The sequence below is a fragment of the Xiphophorus hellerii genome, chromosome 13 (genome assembly GCF_003331165.1).
Source record: "Xiphophorus hellerii strain 12219 chromosome 13, Xiphophorus_hellerii-4.1, whole genome shotgun sequence".
Lineage (NCBI taxonomy): Eukaryota > Metazoa > Chordata > Actinopteri > Cyprinodontiformes > Poeciliidae > Xiphophorus > Xiphophorus hellerii.
In genome coordinates this window covers 1,356,188-1,378,085 of record NC_045684.1, presented here as the reverse complement: position 1 = coordinate 1,378,085, position 21,898 = coordinate 1,356,188, and positions in this window count along the sequence as shown.

Sequence of the window (21,898 nt, the reverse complement as noted above, 5' to 3'; positions counted from 1 at the left end):
TGAGTCTGAAGAACTGAACAGATGCATTTAAGTGAAACTGTTGGTGAAAAACTCGATGGGGACCAAGAAGAAGAATCGTTCCCTTCAACAGGAGATTAAAGTCTTTAAAGACGTCTCTGTAGCTGCAGCCAGTCAGCCGTTACTGATCCGGTTCTAGTCTGGATCTGATCACTCTGGGATGGGCCGCAGGTAGCTGTCAGCCTTTTGTCAGGGAAAGATAAGAAACAAAAGCTGTGAAGGTAAATGGTCTGAGATGGAAAACTACTTCTCCACTGGTGACTCTGAAAGCTTTCCAGCCTTCCTCCCTGGACTTTCCATCCTGCAGAAACGCAACACTGAGTGGGGTGTGTGTGGGTGTGTGTGTGTGTGTGAGGTGGATGGTGGAAACGGTGGGAGTCTCTCCTTTCAAAGGGTGGCCCAAGAACAAAACAGGAAACCATCCCTTGTTTTGGCTCGTGGTCGCTACAAGTGTCAGGAATTCAGAGGAGGCGAATTCACATGCTGAGCTTGGCGGCGCACAGGTCAGAACATGCACGCACAAACACAAACACGTCCGCGCATCCATTCACCCGCAGCAGCGGGAATGTCTGGCATGCTCCGATAAGCAGAGACACGACGACTGTGAACCCGCCGTGGATGTTATGAAGAACGGTCCGCCAACAGACTAAATACTCAGAGATGCTGCCCTGACCTTGGTCCAATCAGGACTCGTGTTGTATGTGTGTCACAGTTCTGCTGATTCTTTTGGCTAAAAAGCGCAGAAAGCATCTCGACCTCCTTCATAAACAGGAGTTTATCTGACACGTCTTAAATTCTCCCTGTTTGGATTAAATAAACTCAGGAGAACCGGTTCTGGTGTTGCTGTGCGCTGAGATCTCGGCCCAGTTGGTCCAGTTAGTGGCATCGTCCTGCTGCACTAACAGACACCTATTACACTGCAAAACACAAAATCTAACCAAGGAAACTTTGGTTTAGTTTCCAGTGCAAATGTCTGAAATAAGACAAAACTAACTTCTTCAAACAGATGTAGGAACTTATTTAAGTCAATTATTGCATAATACTGATGAAAAAGTTCTAGATCTAATTTTCCCATTTTATAAGTGAAATAATCTGGCAACATTCAATAATTATTTACCTAAAACTTCTATAACACACTGAAAGGTTACCTTTATGTAACTTTTCTTGATAGGTAATGGTCTGCAGTTGCTAGGTAAAGGGGGGGGGGGGGGGGGGGGGGGGGGGGGGGGGGGGGGGGGGGGGCTGCTAGTTGCTAGGTAACAATGCAGTGCCAGTCAAATGTGACTTAACAATTGGCAGGTTTTTGAAATGACTCATTTTCCAAACATAAAAAAAACATTAACTTACATTAACTAGTTTTTTTAAGTGCTTGTTTTTTTAAGAACCAGTAGAAACAAAAATGGAAATTTAAAAATATGAATTTTCCATAATAGGTTCCCTTTAAAGTTGAATCTGAGAGAACAGAGACATTTAAGAACAACTTAATGTGAAACTTAAACTTAATTATTTCAAGTGTAGTAGAACAAAAACAGCTGGTAAGGTTTGATGTTTTTGCAGTGTTCTCTGCTGACCAAGGCCTTCATGTTGCTGTCGGTTTTCTGCTCTCACCGCCGTGATAAACCTCATTGGCCGATACGCCTCCTCTGATATTAAAGCGTTTCGTGTTTCCCGACCAGAAACACGGCGGCAGCAGAACCTTCAGGCTGTTTGGATCTGTGAATCCTGGATGATCAGAACCGCTGACCCAGCTCTGTACTGGTGGCGTCTTTATGGTTAAACATGAACCATGTGTGTCTGATTGTTTATTGTTTATTGTTTAAATAGCAATATCGTTTATTGCTAGTGAAAAACTATTGCCTATTTTAATGCAATTATGAATTGCCAATCACTTTGAGTTGTTGCTGAAAATGTGCTATTTAAATAAAATTACCTTCCCTCACCTAATAAAACATGTTTGTTGTAAATGTTTTCATATTTTTGTAAAACGCCACGTGTTGGATGGAGGCAAAGAGTCTGAACTCTGTGACAAAAGGAAAACCGGTTCCTTTGTTTCTGCTCACATTTCTCTCATTACGCTCGGCGCACTCTGTTGACACGAACACGTTGTCACTCAGGTTCAATAGCATTGACCTCTGACCCCTGGAGAAGTGCTTCCAGGTGGAACCTCTCCGGTCTGGGCCCGGCTCAGAGCTCAGACCTCCTGCAGCTTCGCTCAGACATCCCGACCCAAAACAAACCACGACATGTGGCAGGGTCTCCGGAGCGGGCCGGAACCACCTGGAGCGGGCCGGTTCCGGCGGGTTCTGGTGGGTCATGTTCTGGTCCAACGCGTTGACAGATCGGAAACGCTCATCCGGGTCCGGATGAACATGGTTTTGGTTGAAAATCAAAAGGAAAAACTGAAACTGGGTCAAATTGTGTATTTGCATAAATATTCACAAGTTTTGTCACATTGCAACTAAAAAACTTTTAAATCCGGATGAGATGCCTGCACTGTAAAAACTAAATCTAACCAAGTATTTCAGTTTGGCTCCTAGAGAAAATATCTTAGTAAAGTTGAAATTCAACAAAACTCATTTAAAAGTAACCATTTAGCAAGATATAAAGACTTTTTTTATGTTAATAATTCCTTAATATTAATAGAAAGTTGGATTTTTACTGGGAGATTATTCCACTTATAGCCAGACATTTTCCCCATAAGTGGAAACCAGAACTTTTCGTTAAACTGAGTTAAAACAAGCTCAAATTTATTCCTGGAAAGTTACTTCTAAGTTAGTTTTGTCTTAGTTGAATGGTGCTAAGATATTTGTACTGAAAACTACAATAAAAGGCCTAAAATAAAACGCTGGAATGGTCCTGCAGGTCTGATGGGTTCTCAGCTGAGATCTTCTCTCCTAACGATGCTGCGGGTCGAATCTCCCGCTGCAGATGTCGGAGCATCGTTAGGAAAATCTGCTCCATGTGTCGGAGGAATGCGAGCAGAACAAAGACTCAGGATTGTTGCATTAGTCAAAGAAATTGTTGAGTTTTTTCCCCCCAGCAGAACCTCAGGAATGCTGGTGTGTGAACCAAGAGGTCACACTCCACGAACGGAGGGAATGTTTTCCCATAATCCTTCTCCAGGTGCCTGGGAGCGTGTTAGCTGTACATGTAATGACTTCAGAGGATTATTATTATTATTATTATTTCATGAGGATGAGTCAGGCAGCCCTGGGATGAATTATGAAACACTAAGATGATGATAAATGGGACAATTTGAACCAGGCGTGTCCGAAACCTGCTGATTTTTAAAAGTGTGCAGATTTGGTCCAGCAGAACAGGAGGTTGATTTTATTTTAGTTTTAATTAGTTTTATTTAATCTAAATGAACACAAAGTATTCATCTTAAAATTTGCAAACTGGACTTTATCTTTAACTATGCAAACCTGCAAATTTCAGTCCTACAGAAATAAGTTTTTTGAAAATATTCCAAGTTTATTTTACTGTTGAGCCAAATAACAGAACCAAACAATCACATTTTGGGTTTAGACTAAATAGGTGTAAAATATCCTGAAAGAGTCAAACAGGAGGCTCTGATTTCAGCTGAAAGCAGAAAACATGATGATGGTGGCTGAGGAAGAGGATGCTGCTCCTGCTGTGGTGCCGACAGACAGAACCCAGCTGGACCCGCTCCGACCAGCCGCATCAGGTCCACTTCTCTACACGCTGTTGTCCTGCTTCAAGTCCAACTTTTATTTACTATTTGAAGTCCATCGTTCATCATTATTCACAAACCTTCTCTGGAGTCAGTGTCACATGGCATTCAGCCTAAGGTCAGAGGTCACAAAAATGATCTAAACCCCAAGACTCAGACTCTACAGGCCTCAGTTAGCGGGTCAAAGCCAACGGTGGACACCGCTAACAAACAGTTAGCTGTGCTAACCCTATAACACTAATCATAAATACGTTCACTAACTCTAAACTTCTAAACCAGCAGGATATTTAGCAGAAGCTAATGCTAAGTGTCAGTCTGTTTCAATGAGACGTGCTACAACACAGTATGTCGCCCTCAACAGGATCACATTTGTTATTACACACATTTATGCTTCAGGAAATTATTCTTTCATTCATGGTTTCAATTTTATAGTTGTTGGGTATTACTAACTCTGCTACTGATTTAACGCTAGGTCTTCTACAGTTGAGTATGAGTCCATCTATTTGACACCTGGGTCCAAACTGGGTCATCATCAGAACACAGAACCCCCCTTGAGCCCACCATGAGAAGAAGCCGTCGCTCGACGCCTGCGGCCTTTGGAAGTGACTCGTCTTCTCCGCGGTTCGGCAGCAGCACAAGTTTATGGCGCTCCTGTTGTTCCGCTGCGTCTTTCATGCTTTAATCAGCCTGCCGGGGGTCTGACCTCTGACCCCTGGGTTCACCTCTGACCAGGATCCTGTTGCCAGGCGGTCTCTAAGTGACAGGTCAGGAATTAGAAGGTGCTAGTTTTACAAACTGGAGGTAACAGCAGAGCTGTGCCAAGATATTTCATGCTCAGTGAGGCTTCCCCACAGCCCATTACATCAGGGAGGGGGGGACTGGGAGGACTGGGGGGTGAGGAGGCTGCCAGTGAAACCAGCATCAGAGGAGGAATGTGGATAACTCTGCTTGTAAATGAAAAATGATGCAGAACCAGAACGGACACGCGTGTTCAGATGTTTCATGGCTCGGAGTCAGGAAGGCAGGAAAGACGGCGAGATCGTGAGGGTGTGAAAACTTTCTGTAAAAACATCACAAAACACGGCGCCAATGCTTTTATTCAAACTGAAAACTTCTGCAGCTGTTTCTCATAAAAATCTTTATTTAAACATTAGCTAACATAGCTGAAGGTGAACCAGAACAACATTTAAGCTAATTCTGGTGCTACATTACAAAAACAATATATTTTGGTTCTTTTTTTTCTTGAAGCCATTGCAAGAACTGGTCCTGATCAGTTTGTCCAGGTTGGGGTAAGAAACGCCAACCAGGTGGGTTTTTAGTCTTGATTTAAAGGAACTCAGTGTTTCAGCTGTTTTGCAGTTTTCTGGAGGTTCGTTCCAGATTTTTGGAAGGTTTGGATCAGCATTCAGCTGCTTCTGGGGATGCAGATCTTAATGTTTGTGGTGCTAAACCTTTCAGTGATTTCTAAACCACCAGCAGTAGTTTAAAGTGAAGGACTGTAGAACTGGGTGATGTGCTTTGTCTTCCTGGTTTTAGTCAGAACGACAGCAGCAGCATTCTGGATCAGCTCCAGTCGGAGAATTTTTTTATTCAGACCTGAGAAGACACTGTTGCAGTAATCAATGCTCCTAAAGATGTTTGAGTTGCAGAGACATTAGTCCTTTAAACCTGGAAATGTTTTTTAGATGATAGAAGGCCGACTTTGTAACTATTTCTGTGGCTCTGAAGGTCCAAACCCAGATTTCAGCTGATCTCTGGTTTCCAGCTGTAATAACTGAAGCTGCTCTCTAGATTGTTCCTCTGTGTGTGTGACTGAAATCATCTGCGTGTTATAAATATTGACTTATTTTGATTTTATTTTGTAATCAGATGAAGTTGTGAAAATGAGGCAGAGTTTTTCCGTGTTCCCCGTCCTGCAGCAGGAACAGCATGTGGGATTCGTGCTGCGGTGGAAACGCTGCGGTGGAAACGCTGCGGTGGAAACGCTGCGTGTTCCCTCTCAGCTGCTCGACGGTTTCTAACAAACAAAGTGATGTTGGAGGCGCAGCCCTTCACACCTTCTGCAGGTGAACTGCTGTGAACAAACCCTGCATTAGCTGCCATTCAGCAAACCAAATGAGCCAGAATGAGTAAAGCTCAGGGAATTAAATGCGTGCAGCGTTCTAGATTAGCTGCGACTTTAAGGTATTTTCTGTGTCAGTAAAAGTCGGATCATCGGGAGCTCAGATCAGCACGAATGGAATGATTCCTGCAGCGCCGATGTTTACTCTAAAGTGTTTTTCCAGGGTGTGTTTGGATTGAGACTCGCTTCAGGGTAACAGTTTCATCCGATACTGTCGGCATCCTCTGGCGTTACCGCAGGTTTATCTGCACATCAGGTGAGACTTTACCCACAATTCACTGCAAGGTATTGATAGCATCACCGAGGTGTTGAAATACAACCAGCATTGAGGGTCAGTGGAAAAGAAACAAACACCTCAGAATCTCCAAGCTGAAAACACTCAGTGGCCATTTTTATTCTAATAAAAAATTCTTATTTTAAATCTTTATGATTTACACATGCAATGTTTCCATAAAACAAAGTAGAAAAGAACAATTTATAGAATTTCTTCAGATGTTTTCGTCATAAAAGAAAGATGTATGGGTTTCTAACTTTTTGTTTTATATTTTGTTGTGTAAAAAATGTTTTTTATTCTCAATCTCAGCAACAGAAATGAGAACTGTAAACTCCTTTCCATCTTTAGCCAAGTTTAATCACTGGGTGCCAGAGTTTGTTGAGTAAACAGTTCCTGGATGTTTGCGGCACAACTTCAGTGATACTAAAACCCGAGTAATAAACGTGGCTAATAAAAGAAAAAATATTTTGTGTTTTACTGAACATTTAGGAAGATCTTAAAAACGAACAGAAAACGTTCCTCTGCATCAAATCCATCTGCTGGAGGTTTGAATCTTAACCTGCAGCCATGCAGCATATCTGCATATCTGAAATATTCCAAAGAAAATGCATTTTAGGACAATAAAAGCATCTATGCTAGCTGACTTGCTGTTGGTTGGCGTATGGAAAGCAGCCAATCCAGGAGCGTCACTCGTTTTCCTTGGTGCTGATTGGCTGATCCCTGATAATGATGATAATGTTAGCATGTGTGTTAGCGCTGAGACGGTTCCCACTGGGCGTATCGATGCACATTCAGGTATATTTTTGGTGTTTTAAGTATTAAAATACGCAGGAAGCGTTTGATTCTTAGTGGCGCTTGAATCCTCTTGAGTTTTTGTAGAAATGTTTTTACTCCAAACTGCAGATTCTTTTGAAAACAGGCGAAGTTTTTCAACAAAACGATGTTCTCTGACGTAGCGATTCAGATGAAGAAGTTCAGTTCTAATGTTAGTTTGGAGAAAACCAGTTCATCTTGTTTCATCACTGATTTCAGCTCATCGTATTGATAAGATATTTTGTGCACCATGACCATAGCTGAGTCGTCTGTTCCAGCAGAATCAGCTTCGTAAAAGGACCAATGTGCTGAAAACGGTTAGAAGTTGAACTTTAGTCATATCTGAATGATTCCTGGTAAGTTTTCTTCCTCCTGAAGTTTGAAAAATTGGAAGCGTTTATGAATTGGACACATTTGGTTTTCAAAGCTTTAAAAATTATTTTCTAAACCTTCCAGCTGTTTTTGCTGTAAAGGCAGGCCGAATATGTGGTGATGTGAAGGTTTTTGGGACGTGTCCTGGTTGCTGGGGACGCTGTCTCCATGTGGGACGTCCTGCAGGCCTCCTCCTGGCTCTCTGCTCTCTAACCTTCCCTTTGTCCTCCTTTCAGTCTTTTGTCCCCGGCTCTCGTCTTCCTCTGGCCTTTCAGGACCCGCCGCTCTTTTCAGGTTCAGTGACCAACAAACATGCAGCACAATAGTTTAAGGCAGAGAAATGCACTGGAGCCACTTCCTGTGCAGAGACATTCCCACTATTACTGACACCTGAAAATGTTTGACAGAAGTTTAGCTTCATGTTTATTTCTGTAAAAACTGGCGCAGTCTCTCCCTGCTGGAGGTTTAGTGTTCAGGTTTTCTCCCTGCAGCCGCTGTTGTCCAAACGCTAATAAAAACACACAGACAGAGTTTAATGGAGCGTGGTGAATGATTTCTGCAACTTTCTGCCCAATTTAATACGTAGTTGCATCATGTCAAAGCCTCTAAATCCAGACGTTTTTATTTTGAGCGTTGATTGATTGGTTGTGCCTGATGAGGAATGACTCACTGATGAACCAGATTCTGCAGAATCCAGAGAAAGTTTAACCTCTTTGTTTTGGTTTTATGGACCAGAAACTTTAAGATCCATCCATTTGTTCCACCAGCTGCCCAGTAAAACCAACACTGATCCCAAACTGAGCTAAACACGGGGAAACTTCACGTGAGGAGAGCTGGAGCTGCAGCAGATTTATGCTAAATAAAAAAAAACACTTTTGATTTAAAGCTTCATGAAGCACAAACTGGCTGGGCGATAAATTGATTTGATCAACTCATCAAGTTTTTGGTTTTTGAAGATTAAACCGCATTAAAATGAACTTAAATTGATTTGAATACATAAAAAAATTATTGAATTTGGGCTTATATTCTTTATCTGCACAATTTCATTGTCTTCCTTTGAACTTAAATGACTTGTAATAGTTTTCCGACTGAATCTGACCTAAAGTTTGATCTGAAATATCAAAAATCATCTAAACTTCAATAAGAGAAATGCAATTCATGAAACCAGCCTGGTAATTTGATAATTTGTCTTTCATTTAAATGTGCAGCAGTATCAAACATTTGTTTTTAAATGCTTTCAGATGACATCACAGCTTGGAGGCGGAGCTATAAAGGCCAGTCAGACCAATTTAAACCTGTTACTGGTTTAGTTTAGGAAATAAAAACTGAACTCGATGTGAAACTCATGAGGTCAAACATGAGTGTTTTTCTTAGTTTTTCCAGTTTTTCTCTAAAGCTGTTTTCAGTTTTGCTTTGTTTTTTCTTTGTTGTTTTTTTGTTGTTTTTTTAAGGAAAACTAAATCTCAATTTTCTGATCTGGAGTCAGAGTTAAACACAGAGGAATCTCGTCTGTAAAGCTGCTCTTTATTACCAGTTAGACGAGCTGGATGACTTCAGGTGCCTCTGAGGGTGAGGCAGAGGAATCCAGCTCTAAGTATTTTTAAATCTGTAATCTGAGACTTAATGCTGCTTTACTGTTTCTGGTCACAGCATTGAGGAAAAGCTTAAAGTGTAAAACAAAATGTAAATGTTCATTGGGAATGTAATGCAGAGAAACTTCTGTGTTTCCAAAATGTACCCTACTACAGGTTGCCTTCTTATAATATTCAGGATACATTCCCAGATTGTGCAGTTTTTACGTTACAGTAATTTACGGTTTACTTTTTTAAAACTGCAAATTACTTTTTCCTGTTTCCTGGCCGCATACTTTAATGTTAAGATTGCATTTCTAAAAGTTAACTACTTTTAAAAAATATAAAGTTGATAAAACACATTTTGATGTTGGTTGAGAATCATATTAATGTAAATATGTGGAAAAATTGGCGCATTATTTGACTGTTATGTGCAGGATCATAAATCTCTGAATGATTTTCTTCCAGCTAAATTTAATGCAGCTAAACAATATTGAGGTTCAATTTTAATTGAATTACTTTTTAAATTCCTTGTAAGTTCAGCTCCACAAGTTTCATCTCAATTTGAGATAAATTCAGGTTTAAAAAGAACACAGATTATTTACATTTACATGTGACTGTGATTTTGCTTCAAAACTTGCAGTTCCAAGTTTCAGACTCTGACTTGAGGATAAAGATTGGAGATTTGCAAAAAACAATAACTTGATCCTACCTCAGCTATTTATTGTTGAATAAAATTCCCCGACTGCACTAATTGTCCTAACAAGGTGATGCTGAGGTGAAACACCTGAATTCAGAGAAATAAATCAGCGTCTCTGTATGTTAGCATCGTCTCTGTGATGCTGCTGCAGCCTGGTTTTGTTTTCTATTTATTCACTGATATCCTTCTGGAAATAGATGCTGGGTGTGTACACAACATCAGTGGAAACAACCTGATTACCGGGGAACAAGCTGGTCAGTGTTTACACTTGACAAGAAGTGAGTTTATTTTGGATCCTTATCCAGAAGAGCCGTGTTTTGGTGCAGAAAGTGTCGCCGATAACGAGCCATGTGCTTCTTTCATCCTGAACTTTACTACAGCCATCAAACAAGATTTGAGTACTTCTCCCTTTACTTCCAGGTCCAAACAGAAACCGTTTGAGTGATAAGCTGCTCTTAATTTATTAGATCTCCGGTCATGTCAGATAATCCAGAGTTCAGAGGTCACCATGTGCAGATTGAGCAGCTGCTCCACCTGGATGAGCCTCAGAATATTTCACTAAAATAGATTCATCATAATTTAAAGTTCACATGGGGAGTTAAAGCTCTTCTGCAGGAACGTTTGATAAAAATTGAGCTGTTTGGACACAAACAACAGAAACATTCAAGGTTGGCTGATCCAACTCTAGAGCATGGTGGTGGCAGCATCATGCTACGTTTTACAGCCGGTGGCAACGGAGTGAATGGAATAAAACAGACGCCTCTAAGTTCTTTAACTTCCCCTGAAATGAGCCGATAGATGGATGAAACTTGGACCCAGTTGGGTCCAACAGAACCATGAACCCAAACACAGATCCAGACCGGTTCTGGATGAAGCAACAAACATCTGGAATCGTCTCACCAAACCTTCAGCCTCAAACCTGGTGAACATTTATGTCCTAAAATAAGTGGAAACAAAATCCAAAAACAGCCTTACTTCTGCCAACAGGTCAAAGGTCAGCTGAAACGATGGCAGAAGCTACTAAGAGGGAGCGGTCCAGGTTAAACTGGCAGTGTAACGTTTAAAAGAATCTCATTAAAATTCCTTGAGGCTAATTATTTGCTTCGAAGCTTCGTTAAATTATGTTTTACTGTTTAGCGCCTGCTGGAAGATTATCATTATGCTTAAACAGATAATAAATGCTGAATAAACAGATAATAAATGCTTGATAAATTCTTGACAGATTCTTAATAAACATTTAGCTTTTTATTAATAACGGCTTAATGCCTAATAAAAGCTTAATAAATCCTTTAAAATGGTTAAATGCATAATAAAGGCTTAATCAAAGCTTGATAAATGCTTAGAACTCAGCTTTAAAATTCTTTTGCTAAATAAAAGCTTTATAGTTACTTATTAAATGCTTAATCACTTAATAAACCCTTAATAAATGCTTTAAAATGCTTAGTACCTAATAAATGCTTAAACATTTAATAAGTATTATTCATTAGTAAGTGCTTAGATGCTTAATAAATGCTTAATAAACAGATGTTACGCTTGAAACAAGACCACAGAATTTGTTCAGAAATGTTCTTTAGCCTAAACGCTACGTCAAAAGATTATCTTTTAGATTTTTGATTTTATGCAAGAAAATGTTAAAAACATTTTACTGTAAATGTGTTTTGTTATAGTTTTGCCAGCCCTTCCTGGAGGTCAGAGGTCAGCAGCCTCGTTCAGTTCAGGAGTCCTGGGAAAGGGATTTATTTAACAGTTGCAGGTTGTAGTTCTCCTGCACATTATATTCAATCAAAGTCAATATTTTAATGGCAATCTGTGCACAGAACGGGCTTGATGGTCCTTGACGTCCTAAACAGCGAATCCAAATGTTTGTTTACACTGATTGAAATGAAAGTGATGGGAGAAACCGGTGTGTTGGGTCTGAACCGGTGTGTCGTTGTTTCCTTTTGCTTTGTGAATGATTGGTAGAAATGGAGCAGGAACTAAAACAGAATTTTCTCTCAGGAACAGAAGATTCTGTATTTTAGCATCTCGGTGTTACATCATAACCCTTCCCCCGTCGCCCCCTGCTGTCTTCCTGACTGACGCATCATATTAGGCTGAAGTTCACCTCTGACCGCGATAACGCGTCTCCGTGTTTGGGTTGTCCCTCTCGCTCGCTCTCTGTTGACAGAGTTGGAGTTTTGTTTGGGAACAGCTTCGTCATCTCGGCTGCAGCTGCTCACAATCTTGTTTGGTTTCACACAGATAGTAGCGAAGCGGCGAGGAAGGCAGCGCATTCTGCAGCGGGGCAGAGCGACATGCGGAAGTGGGGAGCCGGAGGCGCTGCATGCGGCGCTGCGGCGGCATGCGGCGCTGCGGCGGCATGCGGCGCTGCGGCGCTGCGGCGGCATGCGGCGCTGCGGCGGCATGCGGCGCTGCGGCGGCATGCGGCGCTGCGGCAGTAGAAGCTGTAAACAGAAAGGCAGCAGCCGCCTAATTGCAGGCCTCCGATTTCACCAGGAGATGGACGTTAGCATAAACACAGACAAACAGTGAACTGGAACTCGTATTTTTCAGGCTCCCTGCTGGATTTTTCCGCCAACGCTCCGTTGAGTAGAACTCGGCCCGGTCCAAACAGAACTAAACTGGATAAAAGTGATAAATGTTTACAGAAATTCTGCCAAATCGTGGCAGAGAAGCTGCAGACTTTCACTAAAAAACACAAAATTAACACCCACACTCTGTCTGAACCAGACTTTCTGCCAATCATTTGATTCTACACACAAACCTACAGTTTCAAATTCAAAAATACTTTATTGAAATACTTCATTTATTTAAATTGAGGTGTGTACTTTGACTAGGTTTCAGGTTTCTTTTTCAGTCTCTCTGTTGTGAATAGCTGCCCTGTTTGGAGTCGTTATCCAAGCTTCAGCTCATTCAACTGATCGGCCCATTCAGTATCTGAAACAGGCCCAGATCGTCATCCCCCACCACCGTGCTTCAGAATGCAGCTGGTGGCCAGAATCTTTAGCATGTTTAGCCCCATGCTAGCGCTACTACAACATGATCCGGAAATTAAGCTTATCTCACACTCTTTGGTGTCATCTAAGTGTGAGAAGATGAAGTCAGATGAAGCAGAAATTGATAAATGAATCTTTAAATGAATGTGAAGTAAAGCCTTTGGTTCCTTCTGGCTGTCAGAGAGCGAGAGAGAGCGACCCTTCAAGCAGATAACTGGAGGTTTGAATGAAATACTGAAAAGTTGCTGAGCTAAATTTAAAAAAATTAAGCTCCTTTTACTCTTCTCAGAACTAAGGTTAAAGTGACAAAGACATTTATTCAGATTGAGCGGCGCTCATGATGCAGCGAGTCGGAGCAGCTCTGCTGCGTTGCTCCTGATTCCCTTCATCTCTTTCTGGTTGAACTGCTGCTGTCAGATACTCACTCTGCTTCTTGATGCTGTGGAGCTGGAAAGATTTCTACTCTTACTTTTTTACTTTGAGACAGTTCTGATGATGCGTCACCGTGGCAACTACGTTTTTACAACTAAGGGCAGCTAATATGCTCTAAAGCTGAAATAGTACCTGAACTACGACCCGTAATCCCAGAGGAGTGAAACGATTATTACATGCATTACATCATTTAGAGAAACACGTCTGCAGGATCTTATCCCCTACTCTAGCATCTCTCTACCCGGCTTTCTGACCATACAGCCAGACAGAGAGAAGCAGCAAAAGCAAAGGAGGTGGATTAGCAGTGCTAGCTAACAGCTGATGGTCTCATTCAGATCCTTTTATTGAGCCGTTAGCGTATCATGACAGACATGAGACTCTCATACAGAAACTAACTAAATATTTTTCATTTTGAAACACTCGTTCTTCTATTACAGGTTTATGACTTTCTCTCACACAGTGTGACGTCCCCTTTGCTCCTAATATGAATATTTAATCGCTGCTTACTGCAGGAATCCTGGGGGAAATGATTGCTGTTGTAAAAATACTGTTTTTGTTTCTTCTAAATGCTAAAATCATCATGGATCAAACGTTTAAATAACCTGATCAGTTCGTCAATAGCGAATAAATTTCCCTCAGCTGAAGCTGCCAAGTGGTTCCTGATTATCCAGGTCGAAGTTTAGAAAAAGAAAATTTTGACTAATGTGACAATCTTCTCTTTAAAGAGATCATATTGTCCTAACATATAAACTTGTGTTTAAAAACTTTGGTTTGAAACCAGGCTAAACAAGCGGCGATAGCTCGGCGTTTATCTCAGAGATAAAACTGATGAAGGGATCGGCATGGAAACAAGCAGAACGACTGTTTTTGTTTTGCTTTATTGCAGCGAGGAGGAGGAGAAGTTTTTGTTTGGTATTTTTAGTCGCTCCACGTTTCTGTGCAGACGCCACGGCCTGCAGCCATTTCCCTGGAGTCTGTCCGGATCAGAACCGGGCCTGTCGCAGAACCTGTCTGCAGCGGTGCTGAGAGTTCGGTGCCGGTCGGGGTTCGGCAGATCCTTTTAGATCCTTTTAGATCATCTGATCTGATGACGGTTAGCAGCTGAGGTGATCAGAGATTCCTGATTTCTCCAGATTTATTTTCCACACCTTGTTGTGTTTAGTTTTGATGCTCAGTGAAGCCGATGTTTCTGTTCCACGTGAGGCGTTTAATTAGCGCAGAACACCAGCTGCGTCTCCATTGACCATATAACTGGATGATTTGACTTTTCAAAATAAATTAGCTTAATGGAAACCCTGACATTTTGAAAAAACTCAGGTTTTGATGCTATGATGAAGTGTTTTCTTTTGGTCGTATCAAAATACTTTCTTTTTTTGTAAAATTGCGATATAAACACTTTTTTTTGTATCACTCGAGTCACACGATCAACAACCGGATGTTACTACTGGCAGAAACGACAAAGACGACAACAGGAAATGGTTGGAGGATGATGTGAGGGGATCTTATTTGCGTTTCCTACTTAATGGAAACATCGCAATTGTGAAATTGTGATGTTGTTGTTTCACATTAGTGAAAAATCTACAAAGTTTTACAAACATTTGTAACAGAATCGCAGCTATTGGCTGAAACTGAGATGGGAGAAAGGTTTTAATTTAAATTTGTGAATATTTCTGTTTGCACAAACCATGAACTTTATTTCATACCTAAAATAACTAAAATAATCTTAAAAATGACCAAACCTATGATGGGAAATAATCAGTTCCCCGTTTCCAAGCAACAGTCAGGTAATTCCAGTCTGATTTATGCAAGAATCATATAAGTCATCTTTTTTGGACGGTAAATGAAACATTACATGCCTAATATTAAAGACGATTATTAAATGTTTCTGTAATAATTTAAATGTGATGTAGATTCTGACTCGTTTGACCTGAGATCTGACTTGGAGAAAATGAAAACAAACCGGCAGAAGCTGCTGCTGCATTTAAACATCAGACGGTTTAATTGCAAATGAAAACAGGCTGAAGTTAATCTGTGGTGAAACGTCTTTTATCGAGTCGCAGCGTCTCCTTCACACGCCGCTGACGTCCGTCAACATTCACGCTTCCCTCTGAGCGGGACGCGGAGGGTTTCGTCTCCTGCGTAGCGATGGAAGCAAACAGTGAGGAAAACAAACGCTGACGCTTCACACGGTGACGAGGAGGAGGACCTCTCTGTTTGGTACCGACCGGTTCACTGGAACACTGAAACTGCAGAAATCCGTTTAATCCGCTGTTCAACAAATCCTCGTGGAACAAAAAGTGACCCGGTTTTGCTTGACTAGCAGAACACGCCTCACACAGAATCCAGTGGAAAGTAGGAGTCACTCCGGCTTGTCCTCTGGACAGGAGGAAGGTTTGAGGCAGAGCCGATCCGATCCGGCGCTGAACAGCTGTAATCTCCAACAGAACCTCTGGACAACAACCAGGAGCCTCAGTGGTGCTGATACTTCAGGTCACCGGCGTGGTCACACACTGCTGCGGGACGGCATCAGCACTGCAAAAACTCTAAATCTTACCAAGTATTTTTGGTTGTTTCCAGTGCGAATATTTTATTACACTTGAAATAAGACAAAACTAACTTACAGAAAACTTTTCAGCAAGAAGCAGGAGCTGGTTTTGGCAGATTATTTTCCAATTCTTGCTAAAAGTTATTTGTAAGTTTATTTTGTCTTATTTGAAGCATACTGGGATATGTGCAGTAGAAACTAGACATAAATATTTAAAATTTTGTTTTTGCAGTGTGTGGTTGTGTTATGTTTTCAGTCCAAATGTTATACTTTCTTATTGTATTGGATTTATTGTGAAGATGCATTAAAATCAAATAAAAATTCTACTTTTGCTTCTTTTTTCAAGGTTTATTTACAGCAGTATTTACCTTTTTCACTTTGGTATCTTTTTTTTTTTTTTTTTTTTTTTACCCCTCCAGGGTCTTTTGTGGCTCTAGTGTCCCTTATATGACAGTGGGCTGACAGGAAACGGGGAAGACACGCGGCAAACGTCGTCAGGTCCGGGAGTCGAACCCGCGACGGCCGCGCCGAGGACTCAAGGCCTCCAAATACGGGTCGCGCTAACCGCTACGCCACCACGGCACGCCCCACTTTGGTATCTTAAATAAATACAAATATTGTGGAAATATGTAGTAAAATATTGCTGTATTTCATATATTTAGGAATTATTGCGTTAAACCTTCTTGTTTCTTGCTGAAATGTTACTTTTAGTTTTGTCTCAGTTGAAGTGTAATAATATGTCAGCAGTAGAAACTGGAGATGAATTCCTGGTAATATTTAGTGTTTTTGAAGTGCAGTTCTGCAGCGGTTCTGCAGCGGTTCTGCAGCGGTTCTGAGCGGCCGTGCGTTTGGAGCTGTCTGTGTTTCTGCAGGCGTTTTGCTTTCATCATGGGAGTTAATTTTTCTTTCTGAAGCTGCGGGGATAATTTCTCACATTCTGAACATTCCCCACCTGCAGCGCGCGCCTGTCAGAGCGCAGCATTTTCTGAATATCTCTGAGATTTTCCTGAGAGGCTTTTGGGTTTTCGTGGCGACAGATTGCCAGAGTCGGACCTCTGGCGGGCCGACTCCGCCCGGCCGGACTCCAAGTCGTGATTAATGCCCCCGCCGGGCCGAGGCTGGCTTTCGTGAGATGCTTGGGCACACCTGGGAGTGCTGGCTGGAAAACAGGGCGTGCGGAGGGAGAGCCGGGCTGGTTGGACGTCAGAGGCCCAGGCCGCCGGCCACGCCCAGACGTTCCTCTCACAGCCTCCTATTGTTCCTGAGCCGAGGAATTCCCGGCGAGTCGAGGAGATTCCTCGCCGGGTAACGAGCTGTTATGTTGGCGCTGGTTTTGCCTCCTGCTTGGGACGATTCAGCACAGAGGGAGCGTTGTTGGGCTGAGAGGCCAGGTAGGCCAGACCTGACCTGGAGGCAGAGTGGAGCAGGACCAGTTCATCAATACATCAACCAATCATATGATCAATTAAAACAAATTCAATTATTTAGATCTACATGATTTATCGTTTCTGTCTGGATGGAAACTCTTCAGTTTCTTTCTTTTTTTGAAGCTCAGTTTTGTTTACAGATTCTTCATGATTCATTTCATTTGTTGTTTCTGTTGTTTTTTGTAATTAATTTTGGATATTTAAAATGTTTTCCGGTTCCAGTGTTTAAATGTTGGTTAGAATTTAAAGTTTATGGATCTGTGACAATGAGTGCCTGGATTATTATGACATTATCCTTATGTTACTGGAAAATGGCCTCAAAACTTTTATCACAATAACTTCTGGAACAATTTATCATCCAGAAACGCATAATAATACATTTATTATATAATATCATCTGGAAAGGTAAATAATGTAGGACATTTAGAAGAGACCGCTGTGATGGGAGTTAATGAACTCTGTCTTCTTTCTTTTCAAAATGGATATGGAAGTTCTGTTTTTATGTTTTTATGATGTTATAATTTTCTTCTTAATTATTTAATTTTTTCTCTGACATTTTACTTGTTTAAAATAAATTTCATTTAGTTTCATGTACAAAAACTTAATTTCCGTTTAATTATATCCTGATTTATCCTAGTTACCAATCAGAGCATTAAGTTCAGCTTATTATTTAATTTAGATTTAAAAACTTCTTTCTAATTTAACCCATCAAAGCACAGAGTTGTTGACTTGCAGCATTCGGTCCTGGATGTAGCGACAGCAGACAAGCCCTCACACCGAGCATGCATGTGGCGACAGTGGAGAGCAAAAACTCTCCGTTAGCAGAAAGAAAACCTCCAGCAGAACCTGAACACAGAGCAGATGCAAAAACAAAACAGAAGTTAGACATTCTGTATTCTCATGCAAAACCCAGCAGTCTCTCGGTCTGCGCCTCTGAACAATCACCGCAGGTATTTTTTCTGTGTAAATGTGGCACATTTAATGGTAAATAAATAGATTTTCTGGTGGTATCAAGTTTATTTTTAAAGATGCATTAAAAGAAAAATACAAAACTTTTTGAGCAAAGTTTATTTGCAGCAAAGACGTTTTTCTTGTTTAATTTAGAAATACTTGTGTAAGGGGGCGTGCTGAGGTGGCGCAGGGGGTTAGCACGCCCCACGTTTGGAGGCCTTAGTCCTCGACGCGGACGTCGCGGGTTCGACTCCCGGTCCCGACGACCTTTGCCGCATGTCTTCCGCCCTCTCCTCACCCTCCTTCCTGTCTGCCTACTGTCTAAAAAATACGAGCTACTAGCGCCGCAAAAACTCTTCGGAGAAAAAAAATTGAAAAAAAAAAAAGAAATACTTGTGTAAAAAACATCAAACTGACACAGCGCTGTAGTTTCTGAGTGATTCAGCCGATGTGTTTACGATTTCAGGACTCAGAACATTGAAACAGTTTTTCCTGACGCAGCGGGACACTGAAGGCCAAACCCTCAGTCCCAACACACGAACTGGAGCTCATCAGATGATGCAAATTTCAAAGGTCTACAAAATCGCCTTATTTTTCTCACATTCAGATCTTCATGTTTTCAGCACAGGTGATCAGAAAGGACATGGTCAAGAATAACTGCAGTTTTAGCCTTTAACCTCTGAGTTTTTGTGTTTTCTCTGAGCTTTGCACAGAGACTTGGAGCTAAATGTTTGACTTTGTTTCGAAATGACCTTATAACCGTTGTTTAATAACTGGATTATTGCTAATGTCTCTCCACCTTGGGATTGGCTGAAAAGATGACTGCTCTTATCAAAGTGGCCTTGATCAGCAGTGGCTGTTTCTTTATTTTTAGTTTCTGTGGAATCGGTGAGGATGCTCGCAGTTTTCTGAGGTTTGGTTTCGATTTTTAGACCAAACAGAACGAACCGTAGAGTTGTTGCTAATCTGAGGTGGGTTTTACACCTGAGTTATGATGCGTACAAAATCTCAGCGTTGCAAAAGCTCACGCAGTGCAAACTTTCATTTGCTTTCAAATGAAGCTTAAACTCTTAAACTGTGGTGGAAAAGTAAATATTGAAGTGTTTGAGTAACTTTGCTGTGTTGTGTTGCTGCATGCGTCGGCACATTTCTGTCTGTGAAGGCAGCGTTTGCAGCTTGATTGTCTCCTGCGGCAGACATGTCTTCAAGCTGCTCCGCAAACAAACAGCGGCTCTGCCGGGGAAACATGACCTCAGTATTATGTTTAGGCTCTGAGGCTGCAGCGTTTGTCACGATAACGCCCGCGGCGCACAATCCTCCGCAGATTTGTTTGCTAAATGGGCCGGACAGATTAGAAGCTCTCAGCGGCAGATAGTTTTCCGCTGCCAGTCGCAGCAGATCCCCGATGAGTGACGGCTGCAAGACTCAGGCGTGTCGGCGTTTGAACCGAGCCCAAAAACAGCTTGTATGACAGTCATTAACCGGGAGGGACAGATTCACGCTGCTCCTTAAAACATCACAACCCAGAGCCAAAAAGACCCGGCACGCGTTAATCTGCGCCGCGTCCGGACTTGTCAGGGAGCGTTTAGGAGCTGCTGCACCGCAGGACGGATAAGATGACTGACTTAAAATGGGACCTGTAATGAAAATTCACATTTTGCACCTTTTCATACTTCCACATGAGTCTCATCTGCTTCTAAAAGCAACCCAAGCGTTTAAAAAGAAGTTCATACCTTAATTTCCTAAGTTAAAGTTTTTGGTGACAGGAAAATGTTTCAAAATCCTTCCAGATGTAACGTCACAAATCAGCAGGCACTGCTCGTTACCTAGCAACCCCAGCAAAGGCCAGGCCGTCATCTAGCAACCCAAGCTGAGGTCCAGCATGTTTGGTCAGCTGATTTTATCGCTGTATCCAAATCCAAAGGTACTTTTTTGCAGTGAAATATTGTTGTAGCTCATTTAATTAGCAGGAATGCTCTCCTGTAGCGGCCTGTGTTGCAACAAATTTGAAGAAGCCTCCGACTGAAGACGCTCCGTTCCTGAATCGTAACTTCTAGTCCTGGGAATTCTGAATGTAAGAATGATTTTAAGAACGAAGTGAACGTGTTTGTTTAGGCCGTAGATCTGAAGAAGCATCGTTGGTCACCTTCACACTGATCTGAAGCCGAGTCGGTTTGTGGGGAAGCGATGAGGCAGTCAGCTGCTGACCTGGATCTGAGAAAATAACTGCTGAGTTTTTCTGAGGATCATTACAGGGTGGAAACAAACAGAGCTGGATGTGTGTTTAAATCCGGCCTGCTGACAGAATCCGCTCCTGGATCATGACGATCTGTTTACTCCGATTTGGTTCTGAGATTAAAGAGCGGCGGCGACTCGTCGCTCGGCACCCTGATCTTCTTCTCCACAAACTTCAACTCTCACTTTTGGTTTTGCTGCTTCATCTCTGATCTGGAGGTGAAATAAATCCTGAAATAAACACGTCTGGACTCGTTGTAACCACAGAGTTAGTGGCAGCATTAGGAACATTAACAGATTATTAGTTGCATAACAAGAAGCGTCATCAGCAGCACTGAACGAGAATAACTTCCTTCTTTTATAGCAGTACAGCTAACATTCCTCAAAGTTACAGGTTGCCTTCTTATAATATTCAGGATACATTCCCAGATTGTACAGTTTACATTACAGTAATTTACGGTTTACTTTTTTAAAACTGCAAATTACTTTTCCCTGTTTCCTGGCCGCATACTTTAATGTTAAGGTTGCATTTCTGAAACTTGCCTGTTGCTTAAATTAGTTAATTTTGGAAATTCTAGGTTGCTTTTCTGGAACGTAAACAGAACATTCCTGAAACTTCCAGGTTTCTCTTCAAAAATTATATGTTGTTATTTATTTCAAAGGAGACAATGTACTGTACATCCCATCATATGTCGGAGTTAAAGTTTCCATCTGCAGCCCGTCAGGATGCAGTCGATGTTCTGACACATTAACAAGCTTCTTCATCAAAGAGATAAAAAGCAAATAAAATAAAACAGGTTACAAATTTAAAGAGGATGAAAGCCATGTAGCACGCTGTTACTTTATGTTAAATTACAAGCTACTTTCCAGAATTTCTTGTATATTTTTTAAAAACTTAATTTCCTGAAACTTACAAGCTACCTTTATAAAATATTCAGCGTACCTTCACATAACGTTCAGCTCACTTTACGGAAATTTGTGAGTTTTAGGAAATTCTAAGTTACTTTTCTCAAATCCACAGACCAGATTCCTAGATGATACAGGTTGCATTTCTGAAACTTACAGATTACTTTTCCAGAATATCCTGTTACTTATTCTGTTACTTGGACTTGGAAGGTTTATTATTTAGACGAACTTTCCTGAAACCTTCAGGTTTCATTCGTAGAATCTGCTGCTTACTTTTGATGAAGAAAACCCACAAAAGTTTTTTATTTTTCCAGAACTAACCGTCTTTGTTCCTGAAACGTTCAGGTTTCTCTCCTAGAACTGATTCTAACTCTGGGACGGTACTGGAGGTACCGAACCGGCCTGTCTTGGTTCTGTACAGGTTAAATATGGCGGGTAATGTTTGTTTCCATCAGACGGGGCTCAGTGGAGACGTGTGGTGATGTTTGCTCAGTATTTTCTGTCTTTTATTTTGGATTTTTCTGCCTCAGAGAGTCTGACTCCCAGGTAAAACGTGTCGCAGCTGTTTTCTGTTCCTCCTAATTGTCTGGAATATCATCAGCATCGTTTTATATTTTTAGCTGTTTTTGTTTTATGCTCATCTTGATTTCTCATCATCTAAAGTCTTATTTATGGATTTTTTTTTATTGTTTTGTGATTGAAGGAATTTTCTGACTTGTTTTCATGAAGACTTTGAGCTTTTCAGAGCTTGAATCCTTCTGGATGTTTTTTTGGTTTCTGATGATAATTTAGTGAAGTTCTGCTCAGATTTTCCCTGTTTGGATCCACAGCCAGATGGAAAC